We start from the raw sequence: 21,417 nt of genomic DNA, 5'->3' as shown, positions 1-21,417 counted from the left end.
CTTGTTTATGTTGGCTTGCGCAGGTCAAAGGTCACATTAACGGTGGCAAAGGTTTGGAAACGATTGATCTTGATTTTCCGCAAGGGTGTGTCGACTTTTTCCACGCGCTCCCCCGCGATACAGTTTCACGCGGTGACTCCGCGGAGCCCCCCTCGGCCGCGTGGTTACCGCGGCGATAAGGGCTCGGCCTTTGCACTCCGAACTCTGGCCTTTGCTCCTCTCCGGCGTGAGGAGCGCCCGCTATTAGCGCTACCCGCAAAAATACAAAACCCCCAAAAGAGGAGCTTTGACGCAATGGGGGAAAAGAACGTCGGGCAGCCCGGCAACTCGCCGGCGTTCAATTGCAGGACAGGAAAATTGATTTTTGATCACATTTCACCTCTTTGAATTGGAAAAAAGCCTAACACAGCCCCGCGTTTGGAAATCCACACCCACTGAATAATCGTTCCAATAGCTGAATTTGTTTCCGGCCCCAACTTTTCCTTGTGGAGTTTACATGCTCTCCCCGTGCCTGTTTCCCGCAACAACAACAAAAATGCACGGTATTTGGACACTAAATTGGATAAATGGATGGATTTGATTTATTTTTATCGTGTGTTCTCCTATGAAAGATTTTTCGCTCGCATTCAGGGTGACAAATTGTAGCTTATAGAGTTTCACACACATGCGCGCACACAGCCAATTCAAGTGTGTGCGTGTGCGTGTGCGCGTGTGCAAAAGGTGTGAAAAATGTCATTAATGCAGCGCGGCCGCTGAGCTGCCAGCTCTCTGGAATTGTCACTCTCCCGCGGGGCCTCTGAGCGCTAGCTAGCTAACTAGCGTCATCGCCATGGAGACCTTGGCAACAATGCCCCCCCCCCCCCCCCCCCCCCCCCCCCCGCCTCCTTGAGGCAGGCACACCTTGCAGCCCCCCCGCTACCTCTTTTCGCCCGCTGACAAAGCGCATGTGACTCGCGGGGCTTAGCGCCGCGCGTCCTTCGTCGCGCGCTCGCACAAATGGCGGCCATATTGATTTTTAATGATGGATCCTCGCAGCCGGCAGAGAGGGAAACAAGGGAAGTCAGTGGGAATTGTCTTAGTGGGGGTCTCGTACCCCCCCTTCTAAAAAAAAAGCCTTTTCATTAGATTGCTTTTGCTATCCATCAACAATTCTTGGCAAGATTCGAGCACTATATAAAAGTGGCAAATTTTCTTTGCAAATTTCTGTCAATATTGTTTCAAATATAATATTTGAATCGGAACATCGTGATTTACGTATTAACGGTAAATTGCACAAAGCTCAACAGATTTTCCCCAAAATGTGCTCGTTTTGCCACATGCTTATCAACATTTTTAAGATGCAGTTGACAAGTTGTCTTTCTCTATTTTTCATGATAGGAAATTTAAGCATCAATCAAATAATGCATGGAAATCCGTACGAAATTGGGGGTTAGTGTTTGAAAAAGTGACAATGATGTTTTCTGTAAGTTTAATTCATTTTTTGACGCTATAAAACGTACAAATATTTCCAAAGGCATCTCTGATGCCGTGCGCAGAACGTGGCAGGAGGCGTTTTGAACATTTTCAAGGCGAGCGCGGATTTCAATGGGGAAAGACGATTTGAGACGAGCCCCTCGCGGCTTGGGAAGCGCACCCGCTTCCAGGAGGCACTTGACAAGAACGGCAGGCCTGTGCGTGCGTGCGTGCGCGTGCGTGCGTGCGTGTGTGTTTAAGGCAAACACGGCTAGCGCGCGCCAAAGCGGGAGGGGTGAAAATGATTAACCCCGTAAGACAGCGGCCTAATTAATTTTGCAGCAACCTTGAAAGGCGCCGGGCGGTCAGGTCAACTCATGTAAAATGGATGTCGCCGTACATTAGCCGCACGTGTTATCTTTCGCCGCTAATAGGCGAGCTGCGCTTTAGCTGTTTGCGACGCTTTCGGATACGCTGATGCCGCTAATTGCGGGCTAATTGCGGGCCTCGTTTGCGACGCTCTCCTTCTAAGTCTCCGGCGCCAGCGCTAGGGCGTCTTTGGCGCCGAGCTCCCTGATCGGGCCCGGGCTTCAATCCGCCAATCGGGACTGAAGATTCCGGAGGAAATCAAGCGGCTTCTTTCACGCCACGTTCCGGGACCCCTTTCTGCTCCCGAGCATTCCTGCGGTTTCGCGCCGCGCTCGGGCAAACGCCCCCCCCCCCACTTTTCTGCCGTCTTCACTCTCCGGCCTGCGGTATACGTAATAAAAATATGAGGGCTTGACTACTGGCAGGGATTTTCAGTTGACATAGAGCGCGTCTGTGTGTGCGGGAAGCACATGTGCGCCAAACATGCTTACGGGGAGCTCAGCCCCCCTTCCCTTGCTGGATTCTTTTTTTTTTTTCTTTTTTATGTGGGGACATTTACATCGATTTACAAGTGCGTGGTATGCTGTCACCGCAATAACGTCGCGACGGCTGATGTTCTTCCACTCGGGTCCCGCGGGAAGCCGTAATGTATGGCGGGTTGTCTGGGTTCACCGCTTTTGTTTTTTCCTGTAGAACGGGGATGTCAAATTCATTTGAGCTCAGAGGCCACTTGGAGAAAAAATCATTCTCTTTATAAGATAAATAACTATCTTTTCGGTCCCCTACACGGTCGGTGCCAATTTTACATCCCCATTTTTCATCTTGGGAGTCTCCAGAAGATCCGGAAGGACATTTGGATTTCCCGTAGACTTCCAGGTTCCGTGACGGTTCTCACTAGACTTGGGTCTACCCGCTTTCTCGCCGTCTGTCGGTCGGGGTTTTGCCCGCGGATCCATCCGCGTGCGGCCTTTTCCGGAACTTTGCCGATTAACCCGATTCGTTCCCGCCCCGTCCGCTTTTATGGAAAGTTCTGCTTTGACTCAAGAAGCCCAAGCAGATGTAGTTCTCAGCGGTTGTTGACACAGGGTTATCCCCCCCGGCGCTTTGCTAGCTCTCTGGAAGCGCCGCCATTAAGTCCATATTCCGCGTCTCCCGACTCAAAGCGCCCCGTCCTAGCGGGCCGCAGACCACGACGCGGGAGAGCGCGGCGCCAGTTGATACGCTCGCCCCTCTGGCCGGCGCCAACCATCCATCCGGCGCTCGCCTCTCGGGGACCCGAGACGGTTAACGCCGAGTCCACCTTGCTCAGAAAAGCCCGTCCCGGTCCGCGCTCTTCATGGCCACTGGCCACTTTGCGCTTTCTGACAGGTACCAGGTACATTTGGCCGTTTGTTTGGACTTCATCAGGCAGACGCGCGGCGGCGGCGGCGGCGGCATTTTAATTGTTGCGTTTGGCTCCGAGCGCGGGCCGTGGGCTCGGCTTTTATGTTTGCGGCCAAGCCAAAGCGCGTCCGAGACTCGGCTCCCCGTCTGCACGAGTTATCGAGGCACGACAAGCTTTATTGCTTGTTAGGAAGGGGAAGCGGGACGGAAGGGAGTGCCAGCGTATCAGTGGTCCGGGGGGGTCTAATCCTCTCCCCGCTCCCCGCTCCCCGGCCCCATAATGGAGGTGTTGGGTCTCCCTAAGCCGGAGGCGACTTCGACTTCACTCGCCAGTCGGCGGGGGCGCTGGGCCGAGGTCAGAGGTGCTCATCTGGATAGTTTTAGCTTTTTGGGAGGGTCCCTCCCACCCTTCGGCGCTGATTGAGGTCACGTCGTCCGGAACCCGCCGACCCCGACTCCTGCTCGGGGCCCATCTGGCCGTCAGAGTTTCAGACGGCTTTTTAACAGAGACCGATCATTCGAAAAGCTGGGAGCCTTTCAAATGCTTCCTTTAGATGAGGAAAAGTGAACGCTTTTTTGGAATGGCCGCATAAAAGCAAAGGCGAAGACCGGGAGAGCAGGGATTCGCAAGTTCCTGACGCCCAACTTCACGTGAGCGCCCCTCCAGGGTGGAACGATCAGCCCCTTCCTCCACTTTTTTCCCCTGCTTTTGGAAACTTTGCAACGAGCCACCAAAAGTAACAAATAAATAAAAATAATCATGAAAAAGAACATTTGAAGGCGATGATTGAGTTAGTACACAGACGATTAGATTATCAGCTTGAAAATGATCCCAATCGTCGGAATAGGTCGCGTTTGAGAGAGAAGGTTCGAAAACATGCGGGATGCCGGCCCTCGAGGACTGGAGTTCGGCACCCGTGATTTCATAGGCTTTCGTTTTTTGAAGAATTCAGTGTTTTGCTTCTTTTGCGATGCGCGCGGAGGAAACAGATTTCATCATCCCTTTTCATACGAGTTGAGAAAATGCCATGGTTCGAAGTCGGCGTGCAAAGCGATGCGCAAAAGGCACACGTGTTCCTGTGGCCGATTGAACTCTCGTAGCCAATAGACTTTTATGTGCTCCTGCTGTGTTCATAACGTCGCCTTTATGGAGTGCGTTGTTATGAAATAATACCTTCGATTCTGCGCCTCCGCTAAACTTGTCCTCTGGCGGGCCTTAATGGGATGCAGATGGCGGCCGGAGCTCGCTTTTGGGGTTTGGATTGATCGGTATGGGACGGTGGGATTTTTAAATTAGATTTTTTTGAGGGGGTCTACCGTACACCGTAAACAAATACAGTGCAGCTCGGCCTTTGGCTGGCCGACTTCGCGGCTAGCCGGGCCACTCAAAGTTTTGGAGGACTTTGGATTGTTCCGCCCGGTGCTCGGCGGGACTTGATGGGATGTGGCATTTCAAAAGAGCTCTGGGGGCGGGCTGGAGAGCCTTTAAACCTTCACCTCTGGCCTCTGGCTCTCCACAAAGCAGAGGGCTTTGGGTAGGTGTTGGGGGAGGGGGGGGGGGGGGGTCCCAAATCTCCTCCAAGGATCGTGGCAAAACTCGCAAAATTAGAACAGGAAAAAAAATGCATTTAATGGACGAGCACTTGAAGGCGTCACACGGAGAAAATGATAGTGCGGGGCGGCCAAACAGAAGGAGAGGCACTTGGGGCGGGGGGGGTCCTGCAAGCTTCCTGTTTGATTAGCCATTAGCTCCTGGTGGCGGTAGGAGTTGCAGTCGGAGCGTCACTCCCTTTGATTACGCCACAAAGGGGGGCGATGAAAAAGAAAGGAAAAAAAAAACCCTCCCCCCAACACTTCAGGGGGTTGATTTGGCTTGTTGCTCTTTACGCTCCCTCGCCCTCGCTGCAATCAAACGGGGACAGCCACAAAACACACAAACATTCCAGCTCTGTTGTTAGCGCATGCCAGACCACTAGGGGGCCACGCCGAGCACTAGATGGCCACATACACGGCGGCAAACTGTTAGTCGCCTTTTCCAAGAAATCTTTTTTAAAGTTGGCTTTTGTAGAAAGATGACTAATAAGAGATTTTGCGCTTTGCTAAATACAAGACACATCTTTTTCTTCCTTTTTCTAAACATGAGTCAAACTTTTATGGGAGCAGGTTAGGGCCAGCAAAGAACAATTAGTTTGGGCGGCAGAGGCCCATCACACACGTTTCCTTCCGCTTCCCTTTGCAGTTAAACGTCTGCGTCTCGCCAATGTCTTTGTCAATGACAGCGGTCTCGCCCCACTTCCTGTTTGTCAATGGTTTGAAGTGCACGCTTGGACTCATTCACTCCCCAAAACTTGTCTTTTTAGTTTCTGGAGACTTCCTCCAAGGGCTCTTCCCGATAGACGCGTCTACCAAATTTTGCGTTGCTAAGAAAAACTACTCTCGAGCATCAATCTAGAGGCCCGTCCGTCTATTATGTTCTTAAAATAGCCGCTTCAAACCAAAATGGCTGACTTCCTGCGTCTTTTTGGACACGGCTTGTTTTCTGGCTCTCCTCACGACAGCAAATTCCGTCTTGCTACACGAAGTGGGCTTCGGGGCTTGAATTTTCCCCAAAGATCTGGCCTAAGAATAACGGCAAAGCAGAGCCGGCGAGCTGCGCCGCTCCCAGAAAAGGGAAAAAAAAAAAAAAAAAGCCAAAGCAAAACAAAACACAAGGCCCTCTCAGTCAGTGGACAAAAGCCGCGGCAAGTCAAGCGTAAAAGCAGCACGATGCGCCGGCGGGGGGCCGGGCCGGCCCCAAAAGAAGCCGGGGCCGCGTTGGAGAGAAAACAGCGGGGGGCCGCGGGCGGGCGGGCGGGCGGGCGGGGGTGGCACGGCGCGCCAGCTGTTGTGTTGAAGCCCAGCCGGCTCCCGGTTGCGAGGCCGCCGTCTTGGGCCGAGCCGTGGCGCTCCGGGCTTGTCTCCTCCGAGGACGCGTCCCCGCCGCTTTGAAAAGTGCCGGCTAGGAACGCTGAAAACAAGGCTAGCCACGCTCGACTTTTTCAACGTGTACCTTTCGGGGACAATTCCTTGGGCGTACGTATAAGATCCATACGTGAGCAGCTGTTGCTCTCAAGCCCCCGCGCCCATTTCATTGGAACCTACGCGGGCGGCGAAAGATAAGAGCGCCACGAGCTAATTGAAATGTTATCCCGATCTGATCTGTCATGATTACTTAAACACCGCATTTCTAATGCATCGTCAATGAGGCAATTACATGCGCTTCTGTGTGTGTGTGTGTGTGTGTGTGTGTGAGTGTGTGTGTGTGTGCGCACGTGGGGAAAAGGGGGGGGGGATTATCACACAATACAACTGCAATATAGTCGGCGCGGGGTCAAAGCGCTTGTCGGCATATTAGCCACATGCCTGTGATAAATGATGACTGTGTCGCTATGGCGACCGCGGGCGCACGTCAGCCGCCTCGGCGCGACGTCACACGCAGTTTCCTCCCCTCCCTCGACAAGCGCGGCTGTTATTTACGTTCCGTCGGGGAAATGATTTCAATTTCCCTTTTTTTTGGAGACCCTAATCCCGGTTTACTGCTGTTGAATTTAAGATGGAAGCCTTTATCAGAAGCCCCAGCCTGAAATCCGAACCCTGTCTGGAAGCGCTCGTTTGAACCGCCAAGTCACTCTTGGAACTTGTGCCCCCCGCGGCCGCCCCGAAGCCCCGCCCTCTGTTGGAAGGAAGCTTGAATCTTGGCTCGCGAGCCTACCTCCGGACCCCGTCTCATCCTCTCATCTTTGAGCCGCTCGCCGATCCGAAGTCTGAGGACATCCGTTTTGCGGAGGCTCACACTTTTCGTTTTTTTCCTACAAGCTTTGCCCCTGAGTAAAGTTTTTTTTTTTTTTTTTTCCCCTTTGGTGAGGAAATTGAAGAGGGGGTGGGGGCAAAGGCCGCATTTGCATTTGAAATGCAGCCCGGCACCCATCGGCGATCGCATGGCCTAGGGCTAATAGAGCGCATTAGCGTCACTTGCGTGACTTGACCTTTGACCTCAATGACTCAGTGGAAAAATGAATGGAGCCAAGTAGCAACGCAAAACAATCAAACAAAATCAACGTTTGGGACGGCATCGCCGACGGAACTAGTGGTTTCACCGCTCGATTCCGTTCCGATTTTTGGGTCTCGGATTCCGTTTTCGGAACGATTTGAACTAACGATGACTTCGATCCAAAGATGTGCAAAGAATCATCACGCTACTTTGCCAGACACGATGACAAAAGGACAAATATTTGACTTTTGCAATTGGAAACAAGCGTGCCTTTTTCCCAGAAAAACAACTTGTGGATCCCGACCGCTGCTTTTGCAAGCTAGCTGTCAATTTTAAAAGCAATTTTGAAATCGATTCAGAATCGTAGTAAATTCTTATCCGAATTGATATTTTTTGAGCCAACACCCCTAATTGTTAGTGTCAGGTAACGGGCATTTTTCCCAGGTTTCACTCACGCGATGAAGATTTGTTGACATATTTAGCGAGAAGCCGCAGTGGGCCTGAACCACGTGTGGTAAATGCGAAGCACTTTCGTTTGAGCTTTTTCTGACAATTTTGGTGACGTGACAACAAACGTGACGACACCTTTACTAACTTCCAAAAAAACACATTCAGAAATTGTTTTGTTCGACTCCATTTTTTTTTTTTTTTTGTCCGGCAGCTGCCCCCGAGCGTCCATCAGTGCGCGCGGCGCCCGCATTGTCCCGCCGACAGCGGCCGCATTCAATTTCACAGCTTTTGTGAGGGGACCCCAAGGGAGGGGCCGCACCCCCAACATCCCCAAATACGCCGAGCCCCAAAACCTCAAGCGGAAGAGCCGGACCCACGCTTTTTTTCTCCCGCGTCCGCATGCGGGATATCGCATCAAAGATCGAAAATTCTTGCCCGAAAATCAACCGGTCGAGCAATATGATATATTTTATGGATTAACTTTTCATTTTTTTCTGGACAGTTTGAATTTTTCATTGATGTAAGCCAGTGCTTGTGACTTATTTTTCCAAAGACTCCTCCATGAATGAAAAAAACACAGGATCTATAGCTTATAAAATATGTTTTAACAATATTTAAAGAAAAAAAATCAATATCAATCAACTTTCAACAAATGTTAACTTTTAATCAGGTCACAGGTTAGTCTGAAAGTGAAAAAAATCTAAATACCTGAAATAAAAAAATCTTTATATAAACCAGAAACATTTCAGACCACCCGAACAATTTTCTGAGAAATCGTTGCCCGCGTTTGATCAAATTGCGATGAAATCCACGGAGCAGTTTGCTGGCCGATTGATGGCCGCTCTTCAGACGGCACGCGCGCCAGCTGTCGCGGCCGCCCGCGTATGGAAAGGCGTCTGGGAAGTCCGCCGCTCAACTTTGTTGGCCTCGCCGCCCACGTCCGGCTTAGCGGACGCGGCTAACCTTTCGGCGCAAAGCCCGGCCGACGGCGTCTTGGGTTACTTTTTATGACCGGGATCCGGGCAAGGGAGAAAGGGGTGCGCGCCGACTTTGCCGGGAGTCTCAAGGTTGCTTGAAATACTTTTGCCGCGCCATATATTCAGGGGACGAAAGGACGGAGGAATCCGCCCGGCGACGACGCAGATACGCTAAACGACGACTGATTTACAACAGAGGGAACAATTAGCCTGCCAAAAGCTCCAATTAAAACGGCTCCCTTTGATCAACCCGGGAGGAGCGGGACGCCGCGGCGAGGGGGGAGGCGGAGGGGGTGCGCCGCCGCAGCGCGGACGGATCAATCCAAAATGAAATAATTAGGCGCGATTAATGAGTCGGCCAAAGATACGCCGGGCGGCCTTTCCTAATTGGCCGACGGGGAGGATTTGGAAAAGAAAAGGGCCCAAATCCCGCGTTGCCGATGACAACGGGCACCTGCGTCAAACCTGACAAAACAAAGACGTACAACGCAATTTGGCAATAAGTTGCTCCGTGCTCCAATTCGTTTGCTCTTCATTCGAAAAGAACATTCTACTCTTCCGTAATACACACACGCAAATACATAACGTACAAAAAATACACAAATAAGATCAAAAAGTAAGATGAAATATCTGATAAGTTATGACGTTAAAAAATGTTGAAATATTCCAACAATTTAGAAGGCTGAACAGAATACGTAACGCCGTCACGTCACGTCATTTCCGTGCGATTTTCTCTCGCACTCCTCTCGTTTGCATTTTCTTTCTTTCCGTTCAATGACTTAACGCTCACGCATTGTCTGCCCGTTGCCGCCTGTGCGTGCGTGTGTGTTTGCGCGTCACCCGCGCGACGACGCCATCTTATCAACATGCAGTCGACAGAAAAGACAATCATGAATATTTCATGCCGCTCACAGCAGCTTGACAACAAACAAGGCAAATATATGGAAGAGCTTGTCAACTTTTTTTTTTACATTTTTGTTTTCCGCAGCGGGCGCTTTGATTTAACATCCAATCCGATAAGCTCCGCCTACCCCGAAGGACCGACCTGCGCTTGGTTTTTCATGTCGGAACGTGGAAGCGGGGAATAGAAAAGTCAGAGTGTAGTGTATGTAGCATACTGTATCTATGCACATCTAATTGAATGCATCTAATAATAATAGTGGAACAAATAGGCACGGGGCGGGCGGGATGCGGCCCGTCTTCCCGTGTCACCTTGAACAAACGCTCTTCCACGTCGGGGAGCGTCCTCCGTCTCCCACTTGCGGTGAAGTCAAAACGTCCAGGGAAAACAAGCGCGTGGCTAATTGCCTTGGCTAATTAGCGCGGTGACGACGCGCTTCTCCGTTCTTTCTCCCTCGCGCGGATGGATCCCTTGGAAAGTGGGTCGTCTGTATCGGGAGCGAGCCCAACGCCGCAAAAAGGACAAAGAGGACATTTGTGGCTATGGTTGAGGCTTTGTCAAGTGTGCTTTGCTGGTAAAGAAAGACACCGATACTGTATCTTCCATCACACTTTTGCTTTTCGGACCCATGCTGGCACGGGACGCAACTCTTGTTCGATTTCAATAGGAATACACAGTGTGTAACATTTGGACCGTTTTTCATTACGGACGGCGGGAGGTGCTGCATTTACCATTAGCTAGAATTGTAATGTTAGAGCTATATCACCAGTAGCTCTAACAAACATGGCCGCCTCCATGTAATATCATTTCATGATCATTTCATTAGACCTAGGATTATATTTCAAACATACTGTTGGACATTAGGAACACATTCGTTTTTGAAATTTACTCTTTCATTTATTCCTTTTTAATGAAAAACAGTCAATCTCAGACACTGTTCCCGTAAGGGAGTTGTTTTTGTAGAAATCCTCAATTCATATTTGTGGGAAAACAACAACTCTCCGCTTTGGGGAAAACGCATCGCACGTATTTTGAAAATTTCACGCAATGTTTTTCTTTAGGCCAAAATGCAAAGAAGCGAAATCGATGGAGGAAAAGCGGGCGTCGGCGCAGAAGCCGTCCCTGATTTTCTCCGGGCCGCAGGAGGGTCCGGTTTGACGTGGCGATCGGATGCGGTGTGATGGAATGCGGGGGTTGTCCCGGGGTATTCCCTTTCACGCGCCGCTAAAAAAGAAAAAGTGCAGATGTGCGCAAGTACAGCATGTTCCACTGGACTATTTTTACCAGCTCCAAAGTGTGCTGACTCAGCCAGCTTTTGTGTCGGGGTCCGGGGATCAAACGTCACAGCGTCGACCTTGGCCGCGAAAAGTCAATCGCTCCATTTTTTTAGTCGGGCGTCGAAAGGGTTTTTTTATTTGATTTTTTTTTTGGTGTGCTGCTCAGCCCGCTAGTTGTCCATGGACGGATAAGGATGCCGTCGGCGAGGCGCCGCAGCGCGCAAACCGGGTCCCGGCGGAGATCCTCGGGTCGCGACGCCATCGGATCGACTTAGTTAGCCCGCTAGCTAGTTATGAAGGTGATGAATAATTGTAAGTTAGCATTTGACAAGGTTCCACCTTTTGGCTGCCGGCCGGCGCGTGTGTGCAAATGGCTTGTATTTATTTTGGGTGTAATCATCAGGATTAAGCCGGCCGTTCCTAATCCGCCCCCCACCCCACTCCGCTCCGCTCCGCTCCGGTCCACGCCGGCCCTTCCTTCCTCGGCTTTTCATTCGTCGGGGACGGACGACGGGGGCGGTGGGGTTTTGGGGGTTTGGGGGGGGTCAGCGGGAGGCGGCGGCCCGGGGCGCCTTTGAGCCGCTGCCAAGCTCCCGATGGCATTGTGCGGCCTACAGCTGGACTCTCCCTCCTTCCCCGCTCGCTCCATTCTTCCCTTTCTTTCCCCGGCTCGCCTTTTCTCCTCTGTGAAGAGGTTGGGGGGGTACTCACAGGGGGGGGGGCGCACTTGTCACGGGGCCAACTTTGGGGGCTTCCATCGCACGCACGCACGCGCGCGCAAACACACGCCGGCCGACAAAGACGGGACACAAAACACTTGCCGTCATTTCCTTACCTTCTCCTGCGCCCCTCTTTTCTTTAGTCAACTGTCCTTATTTTTTTTGTTGTGCTAACAACTGGATTTGGATTCAACAATATTATGATCGGCCAATGAGTTTGCCAGTTACAAGCTTTGTTGATTTGTGGCCGCAGTCAAGTTAGTTAGCGCTCGGTTTGCTGGTCACGTCGCGGACGGCTTGGCTGCCCCGTTAGCCGCTTCGTCGATCAGTTGGCTAATGCGTTACCGGGCCGGCCAGACTGTAGCGCTTTAGTTAAAAAGGTAGTTTGTTGGGAATTTGTCTTTTTGCCGTTCGTTGGCTTTCGGTCAGTTAGTCGGTTCCAATCCACGAGGAGCAAATCGAGTTGAACACGCAGCAACGTATTGCTACCTTGCGTTATCTTCGCTTTGAGTTCAGTTTTGTACAATGTGCGCGCAATCTTGGGCATAAATAGAAAAACGAGAGGCAAGCCGAAGGCTAAGTACGGTCGGATCTCTTTCGATGACCGTTGAGCGAGAGAGCGGGAATGGGCTCAGCACCGAGCCCCGGCGTGCCCCCAAATGTTCCGTCACACAAAGCAACCTTTTATTTCCCCCCTAGATGTCCGGCTTTGAAGTGAATGACACGCTTTGGATTTGTTAGCGCGTCCGTCGGACGACGAGGTGCCCTTTTGAAGTCCCGTTTGAGTCGGGCCGACCCGGTAATTACATTTTCTGTAACAGGGAGGTTTTTTTTTTTTTTTTTCCTCCCCACTGGTTATTTCCAGAGAGCCCGGAATCAAAGGGCGGCGGCGGCGGGGCCATCCCGTCCAATTTGCATATGAATGCGCGGCGATGTTTAGCGACGGCGGCGTGCGGCGGGGGGAGTTTGACAGGGAGAGCGCGGGTTAAGTGGTGGGACCGAGTGGGTTTACCCAGCGAGCCCCGATTTAGTCTGTGGCCCAGGGCAAAGCTATCATTAGGAGCTGACCAGCCTCGCCGCCGCCGCGCACCAGACGCCACGCACTAGCTTCCTGCGTGCCAACTTCAGCATGAGAAAAGCCTCTTTTTGAAACATTTTTTTTCTGCAAGCCAATGGCGCGGTGCTGCTCCTTCGTGTCGAATGCATGAAAATGTCACTTTCAAGGTAGCGTTCATAGGACGCTCCCGTATTTTGCGTCTTACGTTTGAGGAATCGCGGCAGTTTGTGACACAGTATCTTGGGTCTAAGAATGCTTGTGTGTTTGTAAAAATAGCTGAAAAATGTCCACCCCTTGCCACCGGGTAGCTCCGCCCCTGGGCGGTATCTACCGAAGCGCATCAACGGTTCAGCCCACCCCTCCGCCATCGCACCTTAAAATCGGGGCGCGTACGGGTTCGACGTCAGTCGATGGGATTTGTGCTGACAAATGAGCGACGAGTCGGCCGTTTTGCTTTCAGGCGAATCCTCAAATTCGCCCCGATCCAAATCCCGCTCAGATTATGGGCGGGTTATTTTTCGTACATTTTGTCACCGTTTCCAATCAACAGCTTTCCCTTTAGGTCCCCCTGGAATCCAGCAAAGCTCTTGGGAACAAAAATTGCCTTGAAACGTTTGCCTAACACGCCTTTTCGTGTAGAGCGATTTGGACAGGCGCGAGAAGATTGTGAGAGCCCAGACGTCAACAATCTGTGTCAAACCGGCTAATATTTATAGTGAGTCTATTCTTTTGGGGAGAAACAAAGGGGAGCTAATAGACGGATTGTCACGACAACGCCGCCGACGTGACACTTTCACAAGCGGCAGCTCTATTTATAGCCCCGCCACAATTAGAGCCTTGTGTATCGCGCCACATGTAATTAGCGCCGCGCTCGAGGAAGCGTCGGGAGAAGTGTGGAGAAGCCGCTCGCCGGCTTTTGTCCGGAATTTTCCAAGGAACTCGCCCGCGCTAATAAACGGCGCCAAAGGGGCCCGGTCGCGGCCGGCCCTCCGCAAAAAAAGCCGCCATTTGAATTTCAATGGCGGCGCACGGTATTGTCCAGTCCGTCCTCCGCCTCCTTAAAAAGCACTTTGCCTTTGTCGCCGGCAGACCGCGGCGTCACGCGGCGATTCCCGGGACGGCCGGGGAACCGTAGCCGTCAAAGGAACTTTTCGCGCAGAACCCGGCAATGGCGGTATGGGATCTTCCTTTCCGCTTTGTGATCGATTAAATTGTTCTTGAAAAAGTACTGTGCCTTTGATGCAAACAGACGGCAGCGTCAAACGGGCTGGGGAATTGTAGCAGTCTAAGTAACATTTCACGCAGAACCCAGCCGAGGTAGTATACGATGTACCTTTCTGCTTCACGAGTGGTTAAATTGTTCCTCATGAAGCACTGCGCCTTTGTCGCGAGCGGCCGACAGCGCCAAACGGGCAGTTTCCGTGACGTGGCCTTCTCTGTAACTTTTCACGCAGAACCCAGCTGAGGTAATATATGATCTTCCCTTCCGCCTCACGACCGGGTAAATTGTTCCTCAAAAAGCAGACGACAGCGTCTTTCTGGGATGGCCGGAACCGTAGCCTTCTAAGTAACTGTTTTCACGCAGAACTCAGCAAAAGTGGACTATGATCCTCCATATCGCTTCGCTGATTAAATTGTTCCTCAAAAACGGCGTCCAACGGGCAGTTTCTGGGACGACGGGAGACCCGTAGCCGTCTTTAGCAAGTTTTCACGCGGAACCCAGCCAAGATGGTGTACAATATTCCTTTCTGTTACAAATAAATGGTTTTCAACAAAATGTCAGCAGCTTCAGCTCCCTTGCTAACTCAGAACCTAATTACTCCCACACAAACTACATTCTCCGAGTTTGAAAAAAAACCTCTGCTTATTAGCACATGTGTCAGAGAAATCCTCGATTGGCACATCTCGTCGCCCACCCAACCACAAGGCTTCAAGTTTTGTTTTGTTTTGTTTTTTTGCTAACAAAAAACATACTTGGGCATGATGTCGCGACTTGTAACAGCACGTTTCCAAATCCATCCGAAAAGCAGCGACGTCAGCGCATGCGGGCCTTTGGCGACCGATCCCCCACACATGGCGCTTTTGTCCAGGAGAACAATAGCGCTAAATCACATCAAGGCGCTGCAATAACAACATGGTGCCTTCCGCATGTGCTGAACCTCACTGACTTTTTTTTCCCAACTTTCTATCAAAAGATCATTTGTTTTGTTCATGCGCTGTGTTAAAATTCGGTGTACTGAAAATTCAGTTCCGATAGCGTATTTGCATTTTATTTGTTTATTTTTTTTTTACTGGCGACTTGGGGGCAATCTCCCGGTAAATAAAGCGAGACGAAAAAGATTCTCTCCAAAAATTGCTTTTGCGTTTGAACTGCAGTTTTACGTGCCACCAAGGAGCGCTCTCCACGAGCAAAGGCGATCAGGCGTGTCACTGTTGTGTCGGCGCAGTAGTCGAACAATCCGAGCGTGTCCGTTGAAAATGTGTTGGTGCTGCACTTAATTCCAAACGTGATTCCGGGCACGATATATGAAAACGCTTTTCGAATAGGCCGTTCATGGAAGGTGCGCCTGAGAGTGCGGGAAAATACGCTAGCGTCTTTCTGCGACAAGGTGAAAAGGTGCTCGGCGTGCCCGCCGAACGGGAAGTTCGGCCTCGCGCTTTTGTGCGGCCCCTCGGCTGGGCACGTGCGGGGACAGTTGGTCCCGTCACGCGGCGCCCTCCCCCGTCCGGCCCCCGTCCGGCCCCCGCCGCCTGTCCGCGCGCCGGGATCCGGCCGGCCGCCCGTCACGCCCGATTGGACCGCGGGCGGCCGGATGGCCGCGCCCCTCGGAAGGAAGGCTAATCTCTTATTGGCAGCTGTGTGTGTGTTGGCGGACCAAATGTCAGGTTTTGCTGTCTTTATGGGGACCTCTTTTACTCCTGCGGACATTTTGGTCAAGACTTGCTTTTAGAGCAGGGCTTCTCAAAGGTTTTTTCGGACGGTCTTGCACACGCTTCCGCGGCTAAGTAGACGGCAAAGGTCCCGCTGGTTGCTTTATTGAAGTCGTGAATACATTCACAATTTCAGAAATGAATGAACCCAGGCGGTCGCACCCCCGAGGGTCCCCAAACCCCACTTTGAGAACCGCTGTTTTAGAGGATAGCTTTGAATTGGATTTTGTTTGAGATCGGGCGTTCGGCAGTCCTCGCGAGTATAGCCGTTTGCAATTGTGTGTGTGTGAGGGTGCGAAAGGGAGTACTTGGTGCTTGTGGTGGAAACATGGCTATCACGAGCCCACAGACAAGAAAAAAAAAACGATCTCTCCTGATGCCCCCGTCGCACTTGTCTGTTTACAGACGCACACGCGCACACATCTACTTTGTAGATGTCTTCGGCGATATTTTTCCCCAAATATACGAGCGAACGCGTACCGCTACTGTACATTAGCATCTTGCGTAAAAGTGCCACGCGGGGACGAAGGCGCGTCGCGGCTATTCTCCGCGGCCCGCCGCTGGCCGACGTACGCTAATGGCGCGGCGGGCACGAGGGGAAGAAATGAATAATATATGGGCACGGTATTTCAAGCGGCGCGCTCCCAAGTGCTCCGCTATGAGCGCGCCGGCCGCAGTCAAGCACTTTGGCTCGGCGGGCCTCCCGACGCTCTCCTCTCCTCTCCTCTCCTCTCCGCGCCGCGCCGCTCCGACGCCCGCTCCTAAACCTCGCCATCAATCGCAAAGGATGAAAGAGAAAAATCCGTCCGCCTCCGCGCGCATCACCCAATTTACCTGCCTCCCGCTTATCTCTAATTGGGACCATGTTTCCGTTGTCCAAACGCGTGGAGGTGCCACTTGTTGGTGGAAAATCTCCATCACTTTTTTTCTTAACAGTCAAATCAAGTCCCGAGACTTTGGAGGAGCCAATGATACAGTCCCGATTCTAGTTCACTGCCGATGACGGCCGTAGACGTCGAAGATGGGCAGGGACTATGCCGACTTGAACCCTTGAGGGGTCCCCAAGCGTTGGTCCGCGGCCCAGTACCGGTCCATGGATCGGCCGGTACTGCGCCGCATAAACCGCATCCAAAATAATGATGTTCTAGAACTGATTTAGTTCATCCTTTAACCTAGTGCTTCTCACTTCTTTTTTGCCAAGCCCCTTCTAGGAAAGAGAAAACTTTTTGCGCCCCCCCCCCCCCACCCACAAACACACGCTGACTATAAATAAGATCACTATCTGTAAAAATTGTACAAGTCTACCGAAACCTGTATCCTTTTTAACATGAACAAAAGTAAGTATATAGCGATATAAACAACAGTTTATTATAGTGTTATGGCTCACAGCTTTGTCTAAAATTGAAATGAATATTATTTTTTTTTATACGAGCCACTGATGTGACGTCATTGCGGGATGCCGCCCGCGTTGCGGCGTGAAACCTTTTTCTTTTTTTGCAGGGTCTTTGCGCAAAACAGGCTTTCGAGCGCTCTGGCCGTCTGATGAGAGGGGCGCTCGGGACGACCCGGGACATATATTAACGCGCAACGGCGTCCCCGGCGGGCCCCGCCGTCTCGTAAACAATTCATGAGGAGCCGCTCCATATTTCATGCGCTTGAAATGGATGTTCCGTGTCGAGAGCGGGAGAGCGCAGAGAGGAAGGCCGGGACGGGTTAGCGGTAGCGGGGACGGCGCCGGGTGCCCGATGAAGCCGGCGGCCACGTAACGCCCAGTTATGAGGCACAAAAGTGCATTTGGATATTGGCCGTATTCTCTCATAATAATTACTGTTAACCGGTGGACTTCGGTTAGCCCTTAGCGGCAAGTACCTGTTGCGGCCGACGCGCGTTAGCTGAGCCCGTTAGCGAGCGGTCCGACCCAGTTAGAGGAGAGGCCCCTAAGCGCCGCTCCGCGACCCCGTACCTGTCCGCAAACGATATGATGATGTTTCGGAACGGATTTAGTCGCCCCTTTTGTGCTTTGTCGGGCTCGAGCTTAGTTTTTCGGCGCCGCCTCTGGCCGCTGCTGATATTGCCTTTTCTAGCGCGGAAGGAAGGTGCGGCTTCAGTCGAGAGCGGTCGCTGAACGCAAGAAAATACGAAGCCTTTTCAAAAGGTGAGATTCGTTCTGTTTTGACATTGATTTGACATCGTTGCCTAAGAGATGCTGCGTCTCGTGCACTGTAACAGAAAATACCAGAATTTGACGCCAAGAATAAGGGTGCATCTTATTTGGGGAATTACAGTATTTATACTATACATTTTGAAAGCACTGGAAAACTTGTTTGAGGCGCGTTTGTAAACCGTATTAAAACGACAACAAAACATAATACCACAATCTTTTTCCATTTTTATACATTTTTGAAAAAACTACAGGGAGCCACTAGGGCGGCGCTAAAGGCCTATGTCCGCAGGAAGTTGCACACTGAAAGTCATAATGCATAACATTGGCGACGAGGGTGTTTTTTTTTCTTTTGTTTTTTATTTAAATGAAGCGTGCTTGCATCGTTTCGGGAGGGAACAAACTCATTTTTGCAGGAGCGGCGAGGTTCATTTGAATAAAGATGGCAGCGGGGGGAGGGGGACGCGTGGGTGGGGTTGGGGAGGGGGGGGGGGTCATTAATTGGTACGCCGGTGCTTTTCCTCTTGGCCGAGCCGAGAACCGATGTTAAATTGGGATAAATTGGCTTTGATGTGCTAGATAACAAGACGGGATTAACACACGTGATGCGCTTTGCCTGAGTGGAAAATTGATTTTCTTTTTTTTTTTCGTTTTTTTAATACACGATGCTTGAGTGAGAGCCGATTCGGGATTTTAATATGGGACCCGAGCATCCGGCTATGGCCGCAAACACGTTGTCGCTGCAACATTTAAATCGGCGGTACGGCAGATTTTGAAAAGGTTTCTATCAGCAAATGTCATTTCATGCTTTTCCATGCCATGACAGAAGCATTTTTTTCTTTCTTTTCAAATTAAGAGCAAATACATTGGAACCTGAAGCCGGCACACGCAAACTTACATTTGCGTTGCATATTTGGGGAATTACGGGATATACACACAGATCAAATACAGGACCAGAATGTCTTTGTAACATTTGGGCCGTCATTTAGCGACACGGCGTACGTCGGGCCCGGGTCTGCCGAACCCCTTTCCGAGGAAGTCCCGGACGCCCGGACCGGTCCGGGCTGAGCGGTTCTATCTGCGTCACTCGTGTGGGTCAGGACCTGCCGCAGGTGGGGGAGGGTGGGAGGGGGCGGGGCCCCCGGGCTGAATAAGCCAGGACACCTGCGCGAGACACAAAAAGCCGGCCCGATTCTTCTTCTTCGTCGTGAGGAAAGCGGAGAAAGAAAGTTGGGGGGGCGGGGTGGGGGTGGGGGGGGCTGCGGAAACAAAGTAACGCAAACTGGAGCCACAGCAGGGGAACAGCTGGAGCTCGGCAGGGCGAGGCGGGGGGGGGCCGTCTGGGTGGTCCCGCACAAAGATGCGCCGGGACGCCACCGCGCGAGCTTTTTCCCCCCGTCGGTGATATAACTTGACTGCGTTGCACTCCAAACGCGCGCACCCGCCCAGAACTTTCTTCCGACACCGCTTGAGTTGGTGACAAAACAAACTGACAAGAACACAACCATGATAACCTGCTGCCAAAAGCCCCCCCCCCCCGCTTGACATGTTTTGCATGATAAAAAGCAAGGTAAGTCACGCGGGAGGTCCCGCTCATTTGCATATCCCTCGCGGGCGCGCGCCGTAATTTAGCTGCGTACGTCTGGCGGCTAATAGGCTGCCCGGAAGCGCAGCTCGCTTTTTGCTTGATCGTCTGCTCGCCTTTGATTTGCAGTTGAGGGACGCGGAATAAGCGTACGTTTTTTTTCCCCGGCGTGCGCCACATCGACGAGTGCGATCCTCACGTTAGCGTAGCAGTAGCTCAGCCGCCGGCGGGTGGGTTTTTTTTAACCTCTCGTTAGGCTTCCTCAGCTAGCGACAGTGAGTCCGAAGACGGGGACCGGAAACGTCCGCTGCAGTGGACGTAAATGTATAGGCTGATTCTCAGGGGGACACGCAAGCTTGAAAAAAGTCAAGAGAGCGAGAAGAAGATGCTATCCAAGTATTGATTTTGAATTTGAACTGCTGTTTTACTCACCACTCTCCTCCAGTAAACGCATACGGTATCCATTTTGAGTTTGAACTCAATTTTGAGTTTGAACTATTTTACCTTCAACCGGTGGGCACTTTCCGCTAGTGAACGCAAACGGCCGTGTTACAGTTGTGTTGGTGCGGTATTCTAAAAATCCAGACTGTCTCTGTGTAATGTTGAGGATATGACGAAAATGTGACTGAATAAACGTTCAAATAAACCTCAAACGTAAAAAACTTCCATCTGCCGTTTTTCAATGCGAATATCTGACCTGCGTCCTATAATTCGTCTCCCTATGACAAAAGACATTTTCTGTTCATATGTTGTTGCCTTTTAGAATCCGGCGTGCCTTGTCGTTGGAAAAATCCGGTACATGTTTTCAATATGTCTTTGCAGAAATGGAGTGAAGAAGCCGGCGAAGAGGCGGGGGGCGAGCAAACCTGCGCAGCGCCGCCAGGTAAGAGTTGCGATGGGCGCCTCGTTAGCCAAACGCAAGCCGCGCCCCGGGGCGGCGCCGGCAAATGGGACGGCGGCTGTGATCTTCACACGCCTGCGCGTTTGCCTTCCGCACGGGTCATCTCGGGGCACCTCCTGCGCCCCCCCGGGACACTTGGGAGGCCTCCCCCTGCGGAGGCCCGAAAAAAAAGAAAGGAAAAAGAAAGGAAAATCCATGGTCGAAGCCTCCAGGCGCCACTCCAAATCTCACAAGCCCACAAATGAGGGCGCTATTGAAGGAATGAAAAGTTAGCCCGCTTTTTTGAGGGTCGTCGGCAAGATGGCCGCCAACCACCGCCGAATAAAAGCCAAAGTCACCAAACGTTTTAGTTCGACGGCGATTCGTTATGCCTCGCCGTCGGGGGTGTCCGAGCTACGGCCCGGGGCCCATTTGTGGCCCACCCTCCACATTTCTACGACCTGCGTCATATGCTAAAAACACATTACAAAAAAGTCATAAAAAGTTTGTTGGTTAGAAATGTGAAATGAAATTCTAAATATCGGGAATTTCTGTTTTTACATGGCTACGTTATATGGAGTGATTGATTGATTTTTGCCATGTTGAAAAAGTCATGTTTATATTTACGTAATTCATCTTTTGTCTCCGCAATTTATGCTGACTCGGTGGAAAACAACGTGAGCATCAAAGATGATGATTCTATTTTTCCCTTTTTTTTTTTTTAATTCAATTATTCCATCTCGCTTGAAAAACTCCTCTTGGCTTATCAGTCCACCGCCGCGTGAGACGTTTAAGCATTCCATCTTTCGACATTAATTCTTGGCCCCTTATCAAGGCTGCCGGAACCGGCCCGGCCTCCTCGCGCGCGCGCGCGCACGCACGCGCGCACGCACACACACGCACGGCTCCCCCTCCCCTCGGCTATCGGACATCAATCTAGCCAGCACCGTCTGCTAAGCCTCACTGGGCAATTAAGCACATTGAGAGTGAAAGCTCTAATCAATTCCTGGCCGTCTCCACCACACACACACACGCACACACACACACACACACGCACACACGCGCACGCACACGCACCTAAATTTGTTGGCTTTGCCGTTTGCACGAGTGTCCAAATAGCACTTTTAAATCTACAAGCCCCTTGGACGAGCCCCAAAAAAAGGAAGTAAATGGAAATGTTTTTTTCTGGCCACACAAATTCATCGTAAACTTTACGAGCTTGTAACCGAAGATGGATAACAAATC

At 51.4% G+C, this 21,417-nt stretch overlaps 1 protein-coding gene across 1 annotated transcript in view; it reads left to right on the top strand.

Moving 5' to 3' along the window:
* jarid2b (jumonji and AT-rich interaction domain containing 2b) overlaps positions 1 to 21,417 on the top strand; it is a 69,088-nt gene that overhangs the window by 224 nt on the left and 47,447 nt on the right. The window contains exon 2 of the mRNA XM_088405121.1: positions 20,115 to 20,175. The gene's annotated coding sequence lies outside the window, so the exon portion shown is untranslated. The remainder of the gene's footprint in view (positions 1 to 20,114; positions 20,176 to 21,417) is intronic.

Source organism: Hippichthys cyanospilos, chromosome 21 (assembly GCF_059441005.1).
Source record: "Hippichthys cyanospilos isolate Australia breed blue-spotted pipefish chromosome 21, RoL_Hcya_1.0, whole genome shotgun sequence".
Taxonomy (NCBI): domain Eukaryota; kingdom Metazoa; phylum Chordata; class Actinopteri; order Syngnathiformes; family Syngnathidae; genus Hippichthys; species Hippichthys cyanospilos.
The sequence above is the reverse complement of the archived record's forward strand: the minus strand, read 5'-3'. Positions and strand labels throughout refer to the sequence as shown.